Genomic DNA, 23241 nt, shown 5'->3' with positions numbered 1-23241 from the left:
GTCTGTACTTTTGTCAAAAATTGGGCATATTTGTGTGCATCTTATTCTGAATTATCCATTCATATCGATGTATATATCTGTATTTCCACCAATACTTACAGCCTTGACTTCTGAAGTTATATATTAAATCTTTAGATCAAATAAACTGATCGTTTCTACTTTTTCTTCTCAAAATGCTACTATCCATTTGAGTTCCTTTGCATTTTCATATATGTTTTTGTTTAATGTTGCATATATCTATAAAAACCCTTACTGGGGTTTTGATAGGAATTACATCAAACCTTTATTTCAATTTACCTACAATTGACATCTTTTCTATTGAGTCTTCTAATCCATTAACTCAGTATGTTTCTCTATTTATTTAGGTATATTTTGATTTCCTTCATTAGTGATTTTTGTTTTCAGCATACAAGTCCTATACGTGTTTTGTTAGGTTTACATCTAAGTATTTTATTTTTTTTTTGAGCTATTATACATCATTTTATTTTTAATTTTGACATCGTATGCCCATTGCTGAGATATAGATATTCAGTTAATTTTTGTATGTTTATCCTGTATATTATGGCCTTGCTGAACCAACTTTTGTATTCTAGGTGTTTTCTTTTTTGTGTGTATGTGTGGATTCTTGGAATATTCTTTGTAGTAGTCTTGTGGTCTCCAAATGTGGTTTTATTTTTTCCTTTCTGAACTGTATGCCCTTTATTTTCTTTACTTGTCTATCACACTGGCCAGAAATTCCAGCACTGTGCTAAATTGAATGTTAAGAGCAGATAACTTTGTCTTATACCCCAATCTTAGAGGAAAAGTATTCAGTGTTTTACCACTAAGTTTAATGTTAGCTGTGGTATGTGTGGGGGGGTGTGTGGGTGTGTGTAGATGCTCTTTATCAAGTTGAGGAAATTTCCTTCTATTCCTACACTTCTGAGAGTTTCTGTAGCTGTCAATGGGTCCTGCATAAATTGCTATGTTATCTTTTTTTACTTTGAGACAGAGTCTCACTGTCATCCAGGCTGGAGTGCAGTGCCGCGATCTCAGCTCACTGCAATCTTTGCCTCCTGGGTTCAAACAATCCTCCCACCTCAGCCTCCCAAGTAGCTGAGATTACAGGCATGTGCCACCATGCCTGGCTAATTTTTTTTGTATTTTTAGTAGAGATGGGGTTTCACCATGTTGTCCACGCTGGTCTCGAACTCCTGACCTCAAGTGACCCACCTGCCTCAACCTCTTAAAGTGCTGAGATTATAGGCGTGAGCCACTGTGCCCAGCCTATGTTATCTATTTTCATCTCTAACCTAGGACTATGTTGGATTATATTGGCATATTTTTGCATATTGAACCAGACTTGTATCCAAGAAATAAATTCCACTTGGTCATGATTTATAATTATTTCCATATATTGCTAAATTATTTATTTGGGGGGGGGTCTCACTCTCTCACCCAGGTTGGTGTGCAGTGGTGTGATCATGGATCACTGCAACCTCTGCCTCCTAGGCTCAAGCAATCCTCTTAACTTCAGCCTCTTGAGTAGCTGTGACCATAGGTACATGCCACCATGCCCAGCTAATTTTTTGTATTTTTGGTAGAGATGGGGTTTCATCACGTTGCCCAGGCTGGTCTCGAACTCCTAAGCTCAAGTGATCCACCCAACTCGGCCTCCCAAAGTACTGGGATTACAGGCGTGAGCCACCGGCCTGTCCCATTGCTAAATTCTTTTGCTAATATTTTGTTAAGGATTTTTGTGTACGTGTCACGATGGGTATCAGTCTGTAGCTTTCTTTTTTGTACTTTCTGTGATTTAGTATCAGCAATCAGAGGGATCCTAGCTTTATAAAAGAATTGGAAAGTGTTTCCTCCTCCTCCTCTTCTTTGCTCTAGAAGGGATTGTGTGGAATTGTTGTTATTTCTTTTTAATCATTTGGTTAAATTCTTCAGCAAAACCATCTGGGGTTGGAGATTCCTTTATGGGGAGTTTCTAAATTATGAATTTAGTTTCCTTAATAGTTATTGGGCTATCAAATTCTCTGTTTTACATTGAATGTGTTGTGATAGCTTCAAGGAATTGATCCATTTCATCTAAGCTGTCAAATGTGTAAGTGTAGAGTTGTTCATAGTATCCCCTTATTCTCCTTTTTATGTTTACAGTCTCTGTAATGGCATCCCCTGTGACATTCCTGATATACCACCTGGAGGGAGAGAGGGTATGGAGGGAGAGAAGGTGTGCCTCCTTACTGGGTTTGGGTGGAAGTCCAGCTTCCCCCATATGATTTACACTGATACTGACGGGGATTGGAGCTTGTTACCGCCCAGCAGGGATAAAAGTTTCAGTTCCTCACTTGGCCAGACAGCACCCTGGCGGGGTTGGGGGAGGCTGGCACTCCTTGTTACAACATGGTGAGATGGAAGTGAGGAGTCAGAGTGGCTGCAGGAGTGCCATTATTGGCTAAACATTTTCTGTTTTTGCCTGAACGCTCTGCTTTGACTGGAGAAAGTATTTTGATGTTGCTTGGCTTGTTCGTGCCTATTGGTATTTCCAGTTAGCTAGCTTTACCAGCACTTAGTCTGGGGTGTATGATGCAAAAAAGAAAACCCAGGAAACTCAGCCATGTCATCATTCAGGGCACAGTTCCCCCTCCAGTCTGCCACCTTCTGCCCAGTTTTCAGAGTCGTCTTAGTTTGTCTGACAATGTTCAGCATTTTCATTTGTGCTTAACAGGAGAAATAGGGATAGCTGTTATCTATTCTGTTTTCTCCATAGCGTGCTGCTTTACTTTAATAACAGACATGTGCCTAGAAGCATGTCTGATGTCCGAATAGTTTTTATTTAAAGACATTTTAATCCATGTATAAAACCGTGGGATTTAGAAAAATGAACAAAAGACCAGAGAAGATAAAGAAGATTGAGTTTCCAAGGAGTGGCAAGTCATCTGATATAGCTCTGATATAATGGGTGCATGGCAGGGCCTAAAGAGAAGGAGTTGGAGATAAGGACCTTGAGCAGTTTGAATTTCGTCTGTGCTAACAGGAAACCATTGAAGGCTATTGTGCAGACCGGAGCGTGGCTTGAGGGCATTTTCAAGGTCGCACTCCTGTAACATGCCCTCTGAGATGACAAGAGCTTGAGCTAGTGACATACATAGGTATTGAAACATTTAACATGACAATTATAATATAGTTGAACATGGTCAAAAATGAGGTTTTCCCAGACTGATTTGTGTACTGAATCAAAAGTGCCTACAATGATTTATACAAAAGCTAGTAACACCATCCAGCTGTTTACTATGCATACCTGTAATCTGTACAGTTATTTCATAATGATAAATTATGCAATTAGACTTCCATCACTATAGATATAAACACTACAGAAAAACTGATTACGGTTTTGTATTCCCTTGGTGCATTAATAGAATCAATTATGCTGTGTTTTCAATATGACAAACTGCTGGAGAGATTGTGCATGATTTTTTCCCTCATTTTTTGTATTGTTAATTTTCCTAGTAATTATCTCTTCAGGCAAGACTTGAGGTTACTGAGACAAATCATTTGGGAAAACTGGAGACCAGGGATGAGAAGTCCTTTTGAGGGTTCATCTTCACTCTGCTGTCTTGTAGATTGTGTCTTCTCAGTCCTCACCTGTGGGCTTTGAGCAAGCATGTAGGATCATTTTGCTTTGGAGAATAGACCACGGGTAGAGGGGGAAAAAAAAAATGAGATTTTTTTCCTAATTTTTAAACATTATTATAACTGTTTAATTTTTACAATGGAATTATTTCTAAGTGAAATCTCATTTGCACCTCAATGCGTTAAAGAGCTAGACAGGGAGGTGCTCTGGCTGAAATAGGAGAGTTTGCCAGGATTTCCCTGCCTGCCTTCAGGAGCCATTCTATTAAGCGAACCCCAGAGACAAATCTGCAGAAATAATAGGCCTGGTTTGAAACATCGCAATTCTGCCTGACTTGGTTGTATTCTTTGATGTTTACAGATGAGAAAATCCATTTAGTCATTTACTCCACAAATATTTATCAAGTACCAACACTGCCAAGCACTGAGCTGGGAACTGAGACTATAACACTAAACAAGATAGAGGGTAAGAGACTCACAGAGACTATTGACTCCTAGTCTTTGGACCCCTCTCTAGAAAGCATGTTCCTCTGTGGTAACCATAATGCACATATTGGGTTTCTCTGCCTCTTCAGTGTTTGCCTTTCTCCTCCCCTACTCAGGTGGACAGTGACCTCATGCTCTCTCTAATAAGTCCTCCAAAGAAAAAATATCTATCTAAAAATAGCTATCTACTATACTCCTTCTAAGAATAATTAATTGTCCCACAATACTGTTGAAAGTAGGAAGGGGCTTTTAGGAAACCAGGAGTCGAGTAATATTTTTTTAAAACTGTGGTTGTGTTTTGTTTGTTTGTTTGTTTGTTTGCAAACTGTAGTGGCATGCGTATCCTTTCTGAGCCCAGTAGCTGGTTGGTGAAAAGTTTCTGCTACTTCTAGCCTTATTTCAGATGTTGTTTTCCTTTGTAGAGAGATACACTTCTCTAATCCACAAACTCCATCTCTGGTCTCATTTATCGAATTTAAAGAAGCAATAGAAGTTGGATTTCCAGATTTAGCAAATTAAAACATGGAACACCCAGTTAATTTGAATTACAGGTCAATAACAAATACTTTTAAGTATTAATATAGCCTAAATAATATATGGCACATTTTTATACTAAAAATTATTAAATTACTATTTTTAATATAAACATGACACTAAGTATCGCATAGATCATATGCATTCTAAAATATTATTAACCATTTATCTGAAATTCAGACTTAACTGTCATATTTTGTCTGGTAACACTAGGTAGACCACAGTGATTACAATTACTAGCTAAGTAGTAAGTCAGACTGGAGTTCTGTCAATTTCTAACTTGCCAATTTACTTATAAACCTCAATTTTCACATCTTTAAAATAGAGATAGACAAGACAACCTATTTTCTGTACTTGTTGAGAGTATTACATGCATGAATGCTTTTGGAGTGCTCTGCAACTGCATTTTTTTTTTTTTTTTACAGTAAGCTTTTAATTGATGGTGGCTGTTTGTCTTCTTTTGAACTCCAGAAAACATCAGTGTGTGTGTGTGTGTGTGTGTGTGTGTGTGTGTGTGTGTGTGTATACATATATAGACACACATATAGAGAGCGAGCAAGTGTGTGTGTGTGTGTGTGTTCTGTCCCACTGAAACATTCTGCTGTAAGTGAAAAGAGGAAAAATGGATGCATTGCTCATGGTATTTCAGGATTGTTGAGGCAGAAAAACAGAGCTATGGAAATGCAAGCTGTTATTATACCGTTAGGTTTCATGGCCTGTTGGAAAAAAATTTGGGCTTAATTCAAGAGTTATTTGCATTGCTCATAGGATAGCACAGATATATTTTCAGTCTGTCAAGCTCATTTTCAAGCACTATGGGTGCCGCATAGTTTAAATGAATTTTGCCAGCCATATTCCCATACTGAGAAATCCAAGGCATATGTTCCCGACTCATTTCCACTGAACCAATCAAATTGTTCTTTTCTTTCTTTTTTTCCCTAAACTCATAGATATTTGCAATGTGTCAGGAGATATTTTATTTCGATGTTCTAGAATTCGTTGTTATTAGCAAAGATACTGGTGATTATGAATTTATGTGCATACCTGTCTCTCCTTCACCACCTTTTTATCTATAGTATAATCACTGCTCAAGTAGGATGTGGAATTGTATATTGGCAGCCTCTGAGCCAGAATACTTCCATATGAAACACTCGAATGGATATTAACAGCATCAGTCTTTTAAACAAATCAGAATTTCAAAGAGCATTGATAACCAAGTTTACACCTGAAACTGCTATAAGTAACATCCAACAAGTTCAGCCTTTTAATAGCAAACACTGGTTAATATAGCTAAGATAGCTGGCATTTTTGGAATTTATTTTTATGCCTACAGTAAAAAGATACAATTCATTCTAAGGATCAGAGTGCTAAGGACCACCCCGATTTTCCCTTTGCCTGATTATGGATTTTAAGTAACCACAAACATCAAAAAGAAATAGAATTTCATTTCTACCAATACAGTAGAGTTAAATCGTGGTATAAAAGCCACTAAAGAATGACTCCAACAAATGCTATGAAAATATATTTGAACAGCTTGATAATGACCAGGGAGACCATTATAAGAATTGCTGTTGATTTTTCAAAAATATTTTAATAATAACGCACTAAATAGAATTTTTAATGTAATTCACCCAAATGAATATTGCCAAAATATGATATAAAGTTGATTTTAACACTGCAAACTTTTGGATAGACCATTTCAGCTACACATTTAATCTCAACAGTTTTCTATATGTGTGTGTGTATATATATAATTTTATAATCTGTATTCACAAATTAATGACAAAAATTAAGCATTTTTGTTTGAGTGCAAGAGTACTGTCCATTCATGAGTAAATGGTCATTCGGTGGATGGCAAGGACTCAAACAATGAGGTTACAGGATTGATGCCATACCTAATTTACTTTAGGGATGTGGTGGCAGGACACTCAGGCAGATAAGGCTTGAAGGGGTAGGCTGCTTTTTAATAACCAATCTTTTCTTTCTTGAGCCCTCAAGAGTTGCTCTTTGTCACTTTGCTTGAGTGATCAATCTAATTTGCATTTTAACTATTTACACACATTTCATATCTATCTACTAGACTGTGAGCTGATGGAGGGCAGTCTCTCCACAGGATCTGATTCAACTTTGTTCCCTTTTTAATGCCCTGTATGGTGTCTTTACCATGTTGAGTTATCAGCAAATATTACCTTTAACCCATGTTTAAGGATGGGGAATTATCTGTGGACATGGATGAAAAGTAGACGTACCTAGTTATGTGCAATCAGTTTATAGTCAGGCCTAACAGGTTCACCTGCAGCTGGAGCTAATAAATCTATTAAGATTTTTAATATGGCAACTTTGCAGGCTGCAAAAGTCATCAGACACACTGAGCCAATCTTTAATCAACTCATCATCTAGTAAAAAGAGCACAGGGTTTGGAAATGGAAGACTTGAGTATTTGTCTCATTTCCATCATGTACTATGAAGAGTGCATTTGTGAGGAGTTAAGGAAATTTCTTCAACTTTTAGAATTTGCCCCCTTTGTGGAAGGCAGCACTCACTCACTCTGTTTTCCCTTAGAGTTTTTGTGATGATACAAATGAGATGAGGTACTTCTCAGAATCTGTCCTGTACAGCAATTCTCACAAATGGGCAAAGATACATTGATAGAAAAGTTTACATTAACACTATTTGTAGTGGTAAAAAGTTAGAGTCAGGCTAAGTGTTCATTAACTGAAAAACGGTTGAACACTAGCCCATTCATAAGATTAAATACTACGCAACTCTTAATGATGCAGATCTACATACTAATAAAATCCCCATGATACATTTTGAGTGGAAAGAATTGAAAATCTGGCATACCTATGGTTTCATTTTTAATAAAAGAAAATAGAAGTAAAAGGTATGTAGGCAGATGAATTGTTAGATTGAAAGCTTTAGGACGCCATGAGGTAGGGTTGGCTTTGAAGAGGAGAAGTAATAAAATTGATAAGAAGGAGAATAGCAAATATATATTGAGTTCTTAATATGTGTCAGGCACTATCCTAAAGGCTTTATATTCATTAACTTGATTGACATCACAACTTTGTTATGAGGGTACTATTTTTATTCCCACTTTACAGATGAAAAAACTGAGGGACAGAGGTGACATAATAAGTCTGAGGTCATAACAGAAAATGATCTAAAAGATGAAAACAGGACTTAAATCCACGTAGTCTGACCAGACATTCTGCCCTCAGGCACTACATCATCCTGGGGATGATACCAAAATGTACTTCAGGGATATTTTCTTTCAATGTCATATGTTTCTTCGTGGTCGGAATATCTTCACCAAACACACATTACTTTACAACTCTAATACAATGCATTTGCAAAATGAGATCATACACATAAAAGCATTTTGTTTTATAGCTTGTCATTTGCTGTACTTATATTAAATGCTAAAGCACTAGGAGATGCTCTTTATATTTAAAAAAACACAAAATTGTTTCATACATCAACATCTGTTTACTCAATCTTTGCTAGGGTAAGGGAAGTTGAAAATAAGACAGTCACATCTCCAGCATTTACTTACATTTTCTCCATAATGTGACTCGTGATTGCTTTGCAGATGGGGTCTGATTATCAAATTGTGCATCCTCCTAAACCCACTCATATCAATAGCAAGCACGTCAGACAATAACTAGTGAGTGGTGTCAGCGCCTCATCGTCAGAGATACTGCCGACAAGAAGCATTTGGGCCAAGAATAAGAATTACAAGTGTGTACATTTCTAGCTTTGCAATCAACATGGAAATTAGTCAGCTTATAGCTGCTGAGTGGTCTTATAGAGAGGGCTCCAGCTGCAGATGAAATGCCAAAGCGAGGATTATAAACAGAGCAGAGGCATTCATCGTTCCTTTTCAGCTGTTTGCAGCCTGAGAGCCTTGGCAGTGGGGTGGGGTTGGCAGGAGTTATTGAATTATTTCCAAAGCTGGAGGGGATCTTCAAGACCTTATTGACCTATTGTGAGGGACCTGAGGTTCAGAAAGGGACAGATGGGCGGTAATACAGCAAGGTAAAGGAGGAGTGAGGTGTCATGTGAGCCCAGCGTAGGGCTGCAGCCCTTGGCATTTTTTGTGTCATTGAATTCACAGATTTATTCATTCATTCATGCAAAAAGTGTATTTATTTGGGCATTTACTTATTCAACAAATAACTAGTGAACATTGATAGTCTAATCTTCTCACTGCAGCCAGAGTAATCTTTTTAAAATGGAAACTTGATCATATTCCTTTTCTCCCTAAAAGACTCCAGTAGCCTCATATTGCTCACAGAATAAAATTCCAATGTGTTACCAAGACCCATGAGGCCAAGTGAGATTTGGCCCCTGACTGCTTCTTTCAGTTCACCTTGTATCACTTTCATCTCCCATCATCTCTATCACTATCTTCTAGCCACACATCTGGCTTTCTGTCCTGAAGTCAAGCTCATCCCTACCTTGCCTTAGGCATTTGTATCACAGTTCCCTTTGCCCAGAATGCTCTTGCAGGGCTCTCTCATGGCTGGCTTACTTTCACAGCTCAGCCTTTTTACAAAAGCCACCTTGTCAGAGAGACCTGCTTTTACTATGCTATCAAATTATACCCATCCTAGGTGGTTCTTCTACCACCTGTATTTTCCTGCTAGGACTTACTCCAGTCTACATGTATACTACCTGCCATTTGTTGGTTGCTGTCTTACCCATCAGTGTGTTCCCTTTGCGCCTGACTCAGCCATGCTCAGCAAATGTTTGTAGAGTGAGTGAGTGATCCTGCTAGGTGAGATGCTCTATCCTAGGCATTGGGGTTACAATGGTGAGTGTAACAGATGCCTGGCCCTGTGGCATTTATAGTCTAGGAAGAGTAATACAGAAAAATGTATACATCAAAACATCATTTGTTTATTCATATTTCAACCTTACTAGACCCAGAGCTCCTTTTTAATAACAAATATTTCATGATGTTTTTCATATCCTGATATGAAGCTTATAAGTAATATAACCAACTTTGATGCATACTTTGATAAAATCAACGTATTCATCAATGTTAGAAACAAGAGCTCGAAGTTGCAAGGAAAACAGGCACTCAAACAAAGGATTTCTGAGCAAGGCAAATTTACTTCTGCAGAAGGGTGCCACTTGCACTTTTGGCCTCTGCGAGAGCACACCAATCAAAGGACAGAGGGCGTTTTTATTCCTCATGCAGTCCCTATCCCCGAGTCCTTCCCGTATTAGCTAGGTTTGGACTGCACAATCTAGGCAGACCCTGATTGGCTGACTTATACATTTCCAATTAGGGTAAACGTTCCATCTGCAAGGGAGGCAGTGGGGAGGAGTGGTCCCTCTGCTACAGCACAAGGCATGTTCGGACATGTCTGGGCAAGTCAGGGTGCACAACAAGAGTAGGAGGGCTGCTTGCAGGTTAGAAACAAGAAAGTACAAGGAGGTGAGGCCTCTGAACCAAGGTCAAGGACATTACTCAATTAAACCCTTTGAAGAGGAATTCACCATCTCTGGCAATTAATAAAATCATACTTTTTATAAAATCCAAATATAAAAAATAATACAAAAATATTGATTTATAATACAATTATATTATTTGATACCTTGATATAATATTCTACAACACATCTACTTTTTCTTTATCTTTTTTTTTTTTTTTTTTTTTTTGAGAGAGATGGGATCTCACTTTATTGACCAGACTGATCTCAAACTCCTGGGCTCAAGCAATCCTCCTGCCTTGGCCTCCCAAAGTGCTGAGATTACAGGCATGAGCCACCCTGCCCAGCCACATCTACTTATAATGAACATGTTTAGATTTGAGAGAAATATGACAATAAGACAATATGTATCTGAATATAATCAATACTTTTTGTTGTAATTGTTGTTTCAAAATGGAGGCTTAACATACACATTTAAATTCATAATGACTGTCACAGCTACAATTGCCTACTGATATTGATGTATCATATAGCAAGACAAACAGTAAGAATGTCAATACCGATGACTGAATGATAACTGACTGCTTTATTGAAATAGTGAATAAGTCTTGATAAAGTTATGAAAAAAGTATGATCTTCCCTTGATTTACTTTATAGTTACATTCCTAGAAAATTTAGCAGAAAATCATGCAAAAACACCATTTGTTTACATGTAAAATTTACTTAGGTTCTAGGCTCAGATTATCATAAACTATATTTTCCACCTCCTGAGGGCCTGGCAAGGTATTCAGAAAGTTTGGGGGATATAGGACAATTTTTCTTAGTATAGGTCTGATGAATTGCAAGATTTCTAACATCTCTGATCTCACTCAGTAAAAGCTAGTAGCATCGAACAGTTGTAATAACAAAAAGTTCCCCCTTGCGATGAAGCTATCCTTGTTGAGAATCACTGACCAAATTAAACAAATTTATATACTGATGGCCTGCCAGGTTCTAATCCTGTTTTTAAAAGAAAATGAAGGCCTTATTTCTGAGAGGATGAGTTAACAATGTTGACAGTGATGCCAGAGCATTTGGGAAACACTCAGGAGTGTAGATGGGTTGCAGAATGAACCTTAGTGTGACCCTTTGACAAACTTCCCATTCTGGCTTCCTTCCACTGTTCAGCAGAACCTGTGTGGGGTGTACATGGCAGATTCAGAACTCAGCTCCTTGGGATTAGTCCATTTGAAGAAGTGTCCTTCTCTACTGGAAAGTCTTCTGAAAATTAAAATGCAAGGTACTTAAAAGATACTAACATCACACAAACATTAGAAATGCATAGTAGACTAAGAAACACATACAAAAGATTATTTGAAAATTAAATATTTTTGTTAAGCTTCATAAAATATTTCCCAAGCTTGAATAGATATGTAGGAGGGAGAAAATGAAGTTGCAGAAAATTTAAATCCACAAAATAATTCAGCCTACAATTTCGAATCTATTTCAATTAATGAACAAATATTTATTAAATTCCATGTGTGTTTCTCTATACTACTCATTCTTTTTATTTTAATCTTTTTTTTCCCTTCGCTAAATCATAAACTCTTCTGTGAAGAAACCAAACTTTCCCATTCTTCTGTAGCTTATATTGTACCCAGCATGACTCTTGACCCAGAGTAGAGATACATTATTTGCTTAGTCCAGTTGTTCTCAGAATACATCAGAATCACTGGAAGACAGAGTTTGATTCAGCAAATATAGTGGGGCCTGGGAATTTGCATTTCCGACAAGTTCCCAGGTTATGTTGCTGCTGATGATTCAGGGGCTACATTTTGAGAATCAATGACTTAAAGCATAACATTGTGGTAAAGAACTCCGGCTCTAAAACAAGATGGGCATAGGGTTGAATTCCAGCAGCACTACATATTAACTGTATCTCCTTGGGCCATTTACCTAATTTCAAAGCCTCAGTAACTCCTCATTAAATTAATGGGAATGATAATACTTATTTCATCAGTTTTGTGAGCACTATGTAAGTAACACACATTATGTGCTCAGCAGACATCAGTTACTTTTATGGAGCTTTCTCTACCCAGAAAGGGCTCTGGGTTACTTGGAGAAGATATTATTGCATGGTGTATATGATGAATAAGTATTATAATGGAGGAATTCTAGAAAACACTTCAACTTTGGGTTTAATGATTTTCCCATGGGTCTACCTGAATTAGGGAGGTCATTCAGAGGATTGTAATGTATGGTAGGTTGTAGGTGGGGGAAGTGAAGTACCCATTTAGTTGGTAATTAAAATATTGCTGAAGGATTGGCTGTATTTATATGAAAACAACTCAATTTGCCTACAGCATAAAGTTGCTGTCTGGGAAGAAATGTAATATTCAAACAGCCTGTAATCAAAAGAGCTACTCCACACCTGGGAAAAGCATCTTGGTAATTTTGTGAGTAGGACAAGAGCGGAAATCAACAAATGCTTTTCTTTACAGCAGCAACAATGATAGTAATTTTAAACAGCTACTTGTTTTTTCATTTTTTCTTCATTGTGATGATTCCTTTGTTTGTCACTGAGCATAGGAAGTTGCAAGGTTTGAGAATATAGCTTGTGTCCTCATGAGATAAAGGAATCAGGCCCTTTCAGAGAAAGGCTTGTATGCTCTGAATATGATACTCACAGTAAATTACCAGTTAGCCCTAGAATGAGCCATCCGGATTACAGTCTCATGTGGCTGGGGAAGAATTTAGGGTGGTCAAGTCTCCCCTGCCCTCTTCTGCTGTTTGAATGCCTTCTAATGATTTCCTTCCAAGCTGTCCAATGTATTCTTTAATGCTGCTACTGTCATGTGACTCATCTCCAAAAGAAGTTTAATCTGACCTTGACTGGATTTTACTGTAAGAAATTTCTTTACATTGAGCTGAAAACGGAATGATCTCTTCAGATATATAAAAGCAGCTACTGCGGCCTACCTGATTCTTTTCTTCTCTTGACAAATGTTTTCATGACATTGAAGACAATTACTTTAGTAGTTTAGATATAGGGTAACTTTGGGTTTTAGTTCTAGAATGTATCATTTATATTTTTTTTTAGTTGACATCCAAAGAAGTTAAGAGCTCAGGCAAACATCATCTAGATGTGACTAATATTTACCTCCCTCTTATTGTCTTCATTTTTTCTCTGTCCTTTCCATTTAGGTTTCTGGTAGGCTCTGGAATGGAGGCTGTAGCATTCTTGGAGGCATCCGTATTGGATAGATTTATTCACCTATTCATTTATCAAAGGAATAATTATTCCTGAACATATTTTGTGTACATAGATTATGTTGAGGGCTCTGGGTCTATAAAGATAATAACAAAACTCAGGAGGCAATTTGCTTTTATTTGTATATTAACTTGATATCACTAAAAGTGTCTCTCTTGAGCTTCTTCATTGTTCAGTGGGAATGACTGATTATTAACAGCTGTCATGAGTACTGTAGAAAAGGACTTCCATCCTCATTTCGGTGTTCAGCGTATATGTGTGTGGACCCTATTCTAGGCCCTTGAGGAGTCCATAAATATGTTACAGGTAGTTAGATGGCATGAGCGGGGCAGGAGAGGGCCCAACCCACTGGGAATATCAGGTGATGGTTCAATAATTATCACACTACATCTCTAAAGCCAGGGAGAAGACATTTCCTGATGATTCATAGCTATTAACATTAAAGCATGAATTGAATATGGATGCCAGGGAGAAAATGCGCTTCTGGGCATGTGCACTTCCTGGGCATGTGCATTAAGAGACAAGATGATGAAGTACGACCTTCCGAGTGCACTCCACTAGGAAAAAGGAAGAAAGCCTCAGACGGGCATGCGTACAACTTCCTAAACACACTGCCCCCGCTCAATTCTTAAGGGTAAGGAGGGCACTGAGCATGTGGGAAGCCCATCCTAAAGGAAGAATCATGGAAAAGAGGTGAGCTTAGAAAGCCCTAGGATCAAGGTTAAATGCTCGTTTTTCTGTCTTTGACCTTCAGGAGCCCTCTTGGATCTCTTCCAAGTGAACCTTCTTTTCTTTCATGTTCTAAAGCCGTTTTAAATAAACTTCCACTCCTGCTCTGAAACTTGCCTCAGTCTCTTTTTCTGTTTTATGCCCCTCAAATTCTTTTTTCTGGGGAGGCAGGGACTAAAGTTGCTGCAGAGGCCTACAGATATGCCACTGGTAACTTGGGGGGGTAACTCAGATCTCTTCCACCAGTAACGAATATATACCAAATAATACTAGACATGGGAAGTGCTGTGGAGGAGAGAAGAAGGAGGTCACCATGGCCTGAGAATCCTTTATGAAAGAAATATACCTCGAATTTGCATGGGTAGATGCAAAAAAGGATGACATTTCATGCAAAAAGAAGAGCAAAAACAAAGGTATAGAGAAAGGAAAACCTATGTTCTATTTGGCGACAAGGAAGAAATTAATAGACAATTTTTCTAGAAGAAATGGTCAAGGAGAGGCTTAATGAATAGGAATGATATCAAACTAGAGTCAGGATGTCCAGAGAAGCTTTTGTGTAGTTCTAGTAACTGTAAAAACTAGCAATAAGATATAACAGGTTCTTCTCATTTTGCCACTAACTTTTGGCAAGAGAGACAAAGGCCTTGTTTATATCAGATGTGGCTAAATTCCAAGCCAATATATGCAAGTTCACATTGTAAGTATAGAAAGCAATTTACACAAAATAACATGAATCTAATGCCATGGCTGTTTTCAGAGCATCACTCTAAGAGTATCTGCTAAAATAACAGTGCACATAAATGAAAATATGCTACAATGTTAAAAAGTCTGTCATATAATGTTGAGCTTTTACTGCAAGACAGCAAGTCTGAAGTGTCCCTGGGGCATGTATTCTCAATTGGGGCAATATTGACACTAAGGAGGCAAAAATTAATTCTTGGTGGTGAGAAGGGGATCCTACTGTTTATGTGTAACGTACAGCTGTACATACCATATATAAATAGATACACAATATATCTATGATATTAACATTTCATAGGGAAACAATTGGGGGAAAAAGTCTAAAGGGTTCCTTAGGAGGGGATAATGAGGAAGAAAAGATTGAAAAACAAGGCCCTAGAGAAAAGCCAGGTGGTGTAATCCATATTAGGCATATGTCAGCACTGGGTGCATTCTTGGAGCTCCTAAGAATAAGCCAACCTGGATGTTTGCTGTGGCTACTCTTTGTTGTGAGGGCATCATATTCCTCTGTTTTTATAGCTGACCTCTTCTGGTTGACATACTACTTTTTTAGGTTTCTTAACTCTAGTGTCATATCTGGTTTGTTGATAAGAAGTCAAGATGACTTTACATCCTTTTGCTCTAGTCTGTTTTTTATTGTTTAGCTTTCAGCAGACGGTGTTGCTTACATCTGGGTTGTAAGACCTCTTCACGATATTCCTCTAGGAATCTCACTACAATGACATAACTTCTGAGCCTTCTCGGGAAGCATGGTTGGAGGGCCATTATGTTCTCAATGTGTGAATTGTGCACCACAAACAGATTATAGGCCTCCACTCATAACCACTGAGTCATTTGTGATGGTAGGCCTGGGGAATCTGTATTTTTAATCAGCATTTTAAGTGATTCTCATGGCTGCTCAAGTTCTGTTTTAAAAGGAGTGCTCTGAGGCAGCTCTTGAAGCAAGATTTTCCTATTGCAGGAAGAATGATGGGACCTTCTTAGGTCATGATTGAACCAGTGGACCCTAGTCTCTATAGAAACTGTATTTTTGTATTTAATGTGAATTCTTCAGTATGTCAATATTTATCCTCAAGAATTACTGGCAAAGTTATAGGGCAAAAGATTTGTTGTCATAAAATCTATCACCACATTTCATTCCAAAATATATAAATGTCTCTAAGCAAATGTATCCTTCAACTAGATGGAGAAGTCCTTTTAACACTGTAACTTTGAAAAATTATGTTGGAATGATAGAAAAACTTCTGGGCCAGGCGTCTGAAATTTAAACACCAGCTCTGTAACTAGCCTGACTCTGCCCTTAAGCAACTAGTTGAGCAACTTTGGGCTATAGTCACCAAATCGGTTAAAGCAGGATAAAAACTTCCCTAATTATTTGGCAGGATATTTGGATATTCAAAGTAAGGAACTGTCGCTAAGGTATCATGAGAAAGTAAAAGCAATTTACAAGAATATAACATACTATTATTATTAAAAACTGACTCCCAGATGTAACCATGCTCGTGATAGGTAAAATAATTTTTCCCATGTTGTTCTACGCTAATGGTGATGGGTCTGAAAAATTTTGAGTTGAAGATGATTTAAAGAAGAAGAGATTAGACATTGTAAGTAATCACTGAAAGTGAATGTATGAGCATGAATGTAAAATGATACCCCTAGAATTTCCCAGGAACCAAGAGTGAAATTTAAGCAACAGAAAATATCAGTAGAAAGAATCATCTCACAGAACACAAATTTATGTCAAGAAGGAAATAGAAGTATGTTGCTCCTTCTCAAAAGGAAGGACTTTACAAAAACATTAATAACATGTCTATCATGCAGCCTTCTTTACCAAAGGGGGAAATTATTTCTTTATAGATCTTCTTTTGAAGTAGCAAAAACGGGTGCTAGCAGTTTCAAGCAATACGTTTTGCTAACTTACCAATCCTATTAAAACTAGCAAAACTACTTGTTGATACATTGAGCAAAAGTTCTTGGTAGGGGTCTTATGGTTGCCACTGGGTCATGTGCCCATCTCCAAGACAGTTGTCATGACTGGAGAATGTGGTGCTCCAGTCTGGTAGGCAAGGTCATTGTTAATCATGGTTTTGGGAGTGGGGTTAATTCCACTTGTACTATATGATCTGTGAGTGCTGGAGAGTGACTACTAAAAGGAAAAGCAGGGGTTTGCTAACGGAAGAAAGGGGAATGGTTAATGAGATAGCACAGACATGGGATTCTACTTCAACCATTTATCCTTGCTGGAAGTAATACCTTATCCTATAAAAATTTCTGTAGAACTTGACAGCTTTTTTCCAACTCCCTTCCTATTAAAAATTACTATTATTAATATCTGTATACACATCTCATGTCCCTACTAACCTTAAGATCCTCAAGACTAAGTGGAAGCTCCTACTCATCATTCTATTTACTAACCTGCCTTGCAGGATGTTTTGTTTATTTTCTACCCACTGTGGAAATAAAAACAGGGCATTTAACCTTCCTGGACCTGATTTTTAAAAAGGACATATTGTAATAGGGCATTTTTAAGCCCCCTTCTAGTGTCAAAATAATTCAGTTCTACTACAGAATCAAATAGTTGTTGAGTGGATGACTGACTGCAATAAGGAGGAAATGCAAAAACTGTTGTACTTTGGATTTGCTTGGATATGCTTCAGGAATGTCAATTACAGACTAAGTCAAACACCCAAATCCAGTAGCTCAGAATGTTCAATTTAAATATGATCTGATAGAGTATTTTTTCCTCACTCTGGTTTTCTACACATGGAATGCATAGTATTTGAAATTGTTTTCCAGTTTGCTGCTTTCATGTGGGAGGATGCGAAGAGGCTGTGTTTCATGGAAAGAAAGTGAATCAGAGCTTATTTTGTTAGTTTATATGAAATGAAAAGCCTTAATGTAAATGAGTTATTAAACCCAGAGAACCTGAGTAAAAATAAAAATGAGATATATAAATGATTGGAAACAAATAATAACTGCTGGCCTTAGTTGAGTACTTGCCAGATGTTAGGCCCTATACTATGTGAGTATATGCTTCAGCTTATTTAATTTTATAGTGATCCTATGAACTAGGTGTGTTATTCCCATTGGACAAAATTGAAAACAAGAATGAATTATGAATTTTCAAATTTTCAAAGAGATTAAATGGTTTGCCCAGAGGAGACACAGAAGCAGAGCAAGTGGTTCTGGTAGGACCCAAACACTCACACTACTATATTGTGTTCAGAGATACACTACATCAATGTGTGTTATTTCTTCCCACAGATTCCCATACACAGGTGTTTTGCTCAGATTTGAAAAAATTATCTTTCTGTCACTTACATATTTTTCTAGAGATGAAGGATCAGATTATTTACATAATTCATGTGGCTTGTCAAGGGGTACACAGTGACCACAGTAGTCAGTGAGCCTGTGTTTACATGACTAGGTGATTTTAAAGAATCCTAAAATCTCATGGTTGCAAGAAATTCTATCAGCCATTTGGTACCAGCACTCCCACAAACTGATGCTTGGTTTTGCTGTGATTTTGAATGCAACACTGATATGGTTTGGCTGTGTCCCCACCCAAATCTCATCTTGAACTGTAGTTCCCATAATCCCCATGTGTCCTGAGAGGGACCTGGTGGGAGGTAATTGAATCATGGGCGCAGTTACCTCCATGCTGTTTTCGTGATAGAGACTGAGTTCTCATGAGATCTGATGGTTTTATAAGGGGCTTTCCCCCAACTTTTGTCTACATTTCTCCTTGCTGCCACCATGTGAAGAAAGACGTGTTTGCTTCCCCCTCTACCATGCCTGTAAGTTTCCTGAGGCCTCCCTAGCCATGCTAAACTGTGAATCAATTAAACCTCTTTCCTTTAAAAATTACCCAGTTTGGGCTATGTCTTTATTAGCAGCATGAGAACAGACTAATACAGACATTATAGAAGTTAAAAACAGTACATGACACAACCTAATGCTGACATTTTAAAGGCAATGGGATTATCTGCCCAGAGTGATCAGCATATACTTTGGTTGGATCTGTGCGCTGCCAAGGAAAAAGTATCCATTTGGGAATGATAGGCCATCTGGATTTGCAATGGCTCTTTCACAGTAGAAGGCCAGGGCAGGACTCCACCCTAGAACCTGGTATCATCCATCTCTGTATTCAAGTGTTTACACCAATTACTGTAAAAACAAACCAGGCAATTAGCTACATGTATGTGAGTATGTGTGTGTATGGGTAAACATTGAAATAAGGTGATCATAATCAGGCCACAGTAGCCAAATCATAGGAAGACTCAGATGCACATAGGAATGAAGGAACAGCACTCAAGACAGTACACATTTTGCTAAATAGTGAATTAAATATAGTGGATCACTTAAAATGTTTTTAAAATCAATATTGCTATAGTATTCTTAAACAAATCTATAGATTTCTTTGTGATGATAGCAAATTGCATGGAACATGGCATGAATAGTTAGCATCTAACCTGAAAGCAGAGCTTACCTCTGTGTTTCCTATTCTGGGGTGTTTTCACCTGTGTCTCTCTGACCAGATTTCTTGAACCCACAGTAGTCTCCCAACATTTTCTACTTTCACACCTGCATACACGCAAGGTGAAGAGAGAAAGTCAAATGATAATCGCTTTTTATTATGGCCCTGGTGGCTAGATGTTGCAGCCAAGGTGCCTCTGTGCATTTCTGGACAGCTGAGATGTGTTATATCTGACTTCTCAGCTTCCCAGTTAGCTATTTTCTGTGCCCCTTGTGCAATTATATATTTCTTTCTTCAAATCAGAGAAAACAGAAGGAACTCCTTGACCTTTTTCTACTTATCATTCCACAGAGAGTAATAGAAAATATAAACATAATGGAATGAAGCATCTCATTATGTAGATTCCCCTTACGTTTGCCCCAAACTCATTGATGCTGGGTCTTATGAAAGATGACAGGAGTGAAAACTGAAGAGTCAGTTACTGTTTGACAAAGTCATCATCCTCAGCAGGCTTGGTCAGATCAGCTGTCACATCATTAGCCAAGAATTGGACAGTCTTCATGAATGGTTTTTAATTCATTAGCACTAAGTGGCATGATTGATTTACAAGTATGAATGATTTGCCACTTTTATCAAAGGGTCACGGGAGAGGGGCATCTGTTGAGGATATTTAAGTTCTACAGATCCTAGTGGCCAATTTATTTATGAACATCTAACTCTAACTTGTTATCTTGTTTCCTTTAAAGCACTATTATTTTAGTAATAGCTTTTCAAGGAAAGCAAATTTACTTAAAAAGGGGGTGGTATATTTAATATTTAGAAAATATATGTTCTGTATTACCTATATATTGTGTGAAATACACGTGGTAATTTGTATCATATAACTATTATTACCTTGTTACACAGTATATTATTTTGTCATACAATTTTTCTGGATAGTTTGTTATCTACAGATACATAAATAGTAAGATCTTAGTTTTAAAAATAATGTGTTATAAAGCAAGTCTGCCGGGCACAGTGGCTCATGCCTGCAATCTTAGCACTTTGGGACGTTGAGGTGGGCAGATCCCCTGAGGTCAGGAGTTCGAGACCAGCCTGGCCAACATGGTGAAACCCCATTGCTGCTAAAAATACAAAAAATTAGCCGGGTGTGATGGCATGTGTCTGTAGTTCCAGCTACTCAGGAAGCTGAGGCAGGAGAATCCCCTGAACCAGGGAGGCAGAGGTTGCAGTGAGCCGAGATTGCGTGATTGCACTCCAGCCTGGGAGACAAGAGTGAAACTGCATCTCAAAATATATGTATATATATAAAGCAAGTCTAGATAATTATATTTGTGTGTATACGTGCATATCCATACATATGATACTTCTGCTTCTTGTCTGCTCTACTAAGTTGTCATCTGTTTACTGTGCTAACAGGAAGCTGTCCTCTAAAGATGCTCCTAAACTGACAGACAATAGCCTTTCAGCATCCCAGATCCAGCCCAGGTGGCCTAGGCTTAACTTCAGTGAGACATAATGGTATGACTTTATCATTGCAATGAAGAGAAATTATGTCCACATAATGATACCATACTCACTCTCAAAAACAAATGAGCTATTCCTTACCAGATGAATCTGCATTTCTGTAAAAGGAGAGAACAAAGATGTAAAGTTTGATAATGTCTTTCAAAAATATCCAGGAAAGAAGGTGCTGTACCACATGAAGTTTATCTAGTAAGCATATCAAAGTATTTGCTCACTTATTCATTCACTTGACAAATATTGATAGAGCATATATTTTGTGCCATGCACACTATGCTGAGCTCCTGTGATATGACAGTGAACAAGATATCTTTACCCAGCTGCCAACTTAATGCAAACAATTAGCAAATTCACCACTAAATCATCAATTAGGCTGCGACAAGTGCAAAGAGGAAAATAAGTAGGAGTAAAGGAGGTATATTTAAACTGGGACTAAAGCCAGTCATGAATAGACCCAGGGGGAAAATATTCTAGAAATGGTGGTGGGGGAAGCGGGCCGTTTAAAGACACTGAATAAAAATCTGATAATAAATATATCAGGCGGACAGAGCAGGATAAAGAGCGTCAGGACCTAAACTGGGAGAGGCAGGTAAGCTCAGGTCACACAGGGCCTTGTTAACCACAATATAAAGTTTTTATAGTAATTGAAGTTCAAAGAACTTTTCCTGTGCAATTCATATGCCAGTTCTTTTGTTTTTTTCTTCTCTTATTTCACTGGTTCTTCTAGTATCATGTAAAAGTGAGGTAGCAGTAGAGTTCATCTTTTATTAGCTTTCAAGGGATGTTTCTAAAATGTCATTAAATAAATTTTTTCCAGTTTTTTCATTGATATTCCTTGACAGGTAAAGAAAATTAATTTCTATTTTTAAATGTTAATAATTTTCTTCATAAATAGTTTTGGACTATATTGAATGCTTATTCTCATCTATTGAAATGATTAGATGTTTTTCTAATGTTTAAATGATACATCTTATCTATTGATGTGGTATGTTTAATAATAAACTTTGATTTTAAACAATCTGTCCACTCTTGAGAAAATTCCTACTTTTTCATGACATGTGTATTTTAACATGCTGCTAAATTATGTCTAACTATCATTTTATTTATCTTTTGCAACCTCTGTTTTTAAGAGGTATTGGTCTGTAATTTTCTTACACTGTCCTTTTTGTTTTGGAATCGAGATTCTTAAAGTCATGGAGTCTCATAAAATGAGTTGAGTAGCTTGCCTTCTTTTTCTGTTTTCTGAAACAATTATAAAATTTGACAACCTAACTCTATGGGTTTGTAATCTGCTATAGAGGGACCCTTTTATAAATATATCTGTTTATTGCTTATTTGTTCATATAGGTTTGGTTATTCATCGTTTTCTTAAAAATTATCAGTTTTTTCAAAATTACTGACATTAAATTATTTTTAAAGTCGGTATGGACATTAAAAGTGGTATACTTATTTGTTCTTCAAGAGTTTGTTGTTTAATCTTCATATATTTACATAGTTTCCAAAGTTCCTCCTGTTATTGATTTCTAGTATTATTCTATTTCCATTTCCAACTGGAAAGATACTTGACATTATTTCAATTTTTAAAAATTGATAAGATTTGTTTTGTGGCCTCACATGTGATCTATCCTGGAGAATATTTCACGTGCTGATGAGAAGAATGTGTATTCTGCAGCTTTGTGGTGGCATGTTCTGCAAATAACTGCTAGGTCCATTGGATCTGAAGTAAAATTTAGATCTGTTTCTTTATTTTCTGTCAGAGTGATCTGTCCAGGGCTAAAAGTGAAGTGTTCAAGAGCCCTACTAATATTTTGTTTCAGTCAGTCTCTCTCTTTAAATCTAATAATATTTGATCTATTTATCTGGGATCTCTGGTGTTAAATGCACATGTATTTACAGTGTTGTACCCCACTTGCTGAATTGACCCCTTTGTCATTATGCAATGACCATTTGTGTCTCTTTTTTACAGTTGTTGATTTGAAGTCTATTTTATATAAGTGTAGCTACTTTGCTTCCTTTTCGGTTCCATTTGCATGGAATATCATTTTCCATTTCTATACTTTCTGTTTATGTGTGTCTCCTTACAGGTAAAGTGAGTCACTGGTAGGCAGCATATAGTTGGATGTTTGTTTGTTTGTTTCGTTCAGCCAATCTATATCTTTTAATTTAATCCATTTACATTCAAGGTTATTATTGATAGGTTAGTACTTACTCTTGCCATACTGTTAATTATTGTCTAGTTATTTTGAAGATCTTTTGTTCCTGGCTTCCTCTTGTGCTGTTTACCTTTGCAGTTCGGTGATTTTCTGTATTGATACACTTCGATTTATTTCTCTTTCTCGTGTGTGTCTACTTTAATTTTTTTCTCTTCTTGTTATAACAGGAATTACAAAATATGTCTTTTAGTTATAGAAGACAATTTTGAGCTTCCCGCAACTTAACTT

The 23241-nt window shown here is 37.3% G+C and overlaps 1 long non-coding RNA gene across 1 annotated transcript in view; it reads left to right on the top strand.

Annotated features, from left to right (window-relative positions):
- The window catches only part of LOC105540559, a 342482-nt gene that overhangs the window by 143272 nt on the left and 175969 nt on the right, over positions 1 to 23241 (top strand). The window contains exon 3 of the long non-coding RNA XR_001006208.1: positions 2143 to 2198. This is a non-coding gene — a long non-coding RNA (uncharacterized LOC105540559). The remainder of the gene's footprint in view (positions 1 to 2142; positions 2199 to 23241) is intronic.

This window comes from Mandrillus leucophaeus, unplaced genomic scaffold (genome assembly GCF_000951045.1).
Source record: "Mandrillus leucophaeus isolate KB7577 unplaced genomic scaffold, Mleu.le_1.0 Scaffold222, whole genome shotgun sequence".
Classification (NCBI taxonomy): Eukaryota; Metazoa; Chordata; class Mammalia; order Primates; family Cercopithecidae; genus Mandrillus; species Mandrillus leucophaeus.
Note: the sequence above shows the minus strand (reverse complement) of the source record. Positions and strands in the feature narration are given on the sequence as shown.